The sequence below is a fragment of the Charadrius vociferus genome, unplaced genomic scaffold, assembly GCF_000708025.1.
Source record: "Charadrius vociferus isolate BGI_N301 unplaced genomic scaffold, ASM70802v2 scaffold835, whole genome shotgun sequence".
NCBI classification, from domain to species: domain Eukaryota; kingdom Metazoa; phylum Chordata; class Aves; order Charadriiformes; family Charadriidae; genus Charadrius; species Charadrius vociferus.
In genome coordinates this window covers 313,599-315,444 of record NW_009648449.1, presented here as the reverse complement: position 1 = coordinate 315,444, position 1,846 = coordinate 313,599, and positions in this window count along the sequence as shown.

The window sequence follows — 1,846 nt, the reverse complement described above, 5'->3', positions numbered from 1 at the left end:
GGGGGAAGGGTGGCCGCGGGCAACAGCGGACTGGCCGCAACAGCAAGAAGAGAGGAGCCCGGCGGCAGCAGCAGCAGCGGCCTGCAGGCAGTGGCACCAGCGGTGGCAAGAGAAAGAAGGCATGAGGGACAGAGGGACTGCATGCAGCACAGGGCTGGGGATGCCTACTGAGGCATGGGAAGGGACTTTCGCTGCCTGCCTCCTACTTGGTGCTCTATTCGCACAACTAGTTGTCAATAAATATGCTTCGGTCTTTCTAAAATGTCCTACTTCTGGCTCTTAGCTGGCAGTTAAGGAGGGCTGTGTTCTCTGTCCAAGGGGAGTTGGTGGTGTATCGAGGGGGTCGGGAGCTGCAGTTTTGAAGGAACAGCCAAGTAACACTGATTCACAGCTGGCTGTGGCTGCAGCATTTCCAGGCTGGACTGAAGCTAAGCAAAGCTGCCCCTTGCCCGGGTAACTGTGACTGGGGATGGACAGCAGCTGTGACCTGTGTTTTCATTAAGTCACAGCCTGCTCGGACACAGATATAGTCAAAAGCTGTGGCTGCTGGTGTCTGATCTGGGGAAGTGGCCTGATGGTGGAGCTCTTGCTCTGTAAATCAACTTCTGCCACTCAGCTCTGTGGTATTCAGGCTCTGGTACAAAAGGAACGTGAAAGCTTACTGTAAGATTTATTGCAGGGCCTAAAAAATTGTACAGATTTCCTAGAGAGTTCTGTTGATTAAAAAATGGAAGTCAAAGCTGGTGATCAGCCATTGAATTCAACAGAAAAATACTTGTATTGAACAGTAGGTCAAAACCTAAATTTCTTCCTGTATTAACAGTAATCCATCATTTCATAGATATAGTTTCTCAGTGGTTTTCTTTACCAAGCAGTCTGAGAGCAGATATTGGAAATGATCTCAGACTTCTGCTTATTACTTTTTTGAACTCTAGTGCCTCCTGTGCCCTTAAAATAAAAATACAATTTGCCATCCCAGCGTGTGGCTTAGCTATGGGAAGGATGCTGTTCCCTGTGGCCGTTCCTGGTAAGAGGGGTAGTAAAACAAGTTCTAGCAATCTCAAGTAAATTAAGTTCTCAAGCTTTCAAGCAGTAAACTCGTGAGTGGTTAACTTATGAGTTGAAGAGGGTAGATTTAGATTAGATATCAGGAAGAAAGTCCCTGGCCATGGCACGGGGTTTGGAACTAGATGATCTTTAAGGTCCCTTCCAACCTAAACCATTCTATGATAATGTAATATTTCACTGCAAATGAGTTTTGAAAAAGCTAGGTGACTGTAGCAGTTCTGTTATCTCTGTAGCAGTTCAGTAGGATGGCAGCTTGGGCACAATCAAAAACCAAAACCTCTGTCCGTGTAAAGTGGCTGCTGAGGGCAGAAGGTACGTACGCCTTGGAGCTGACGGGATTTGGGTGGCATTGGCGGATCGGCTGTAGTGCTCAAGCTATGGGCTTTGCCTAGGATGTCATTTTTTCCTCTTAAATGTTTCTTGCTGCCGTGGGCTGCTTCCCACTTGCCGGCGGCAGGGATGGTCTCATGGACACAGCCCATTCATGCCAAGCCCTCGGTGTGAGCAGCGAGGCAAAGCGGGGGCAAAAAGCACATGGAAAGGTGGAGAAAAAGTTGCTTTTGGGTATGTTCCAGACCTCCCATCTTCCTGCCGTTTCCGTGGGGCTGACGACGACGTTATTGGTGAAGTTTCTCTGCTAAAATCCGGGGCAGTTTGTGCATTGCCAGCAGGGATGAGGCCCTCCGGGGGTGCCGCCGCTTTCTGGCTCTCGCAGGCCATGAAGGTTTCACAGCTTCGCGGAGGGGGGAGAGGCCCTGGCCGGCCGTCAGCAGCCGAA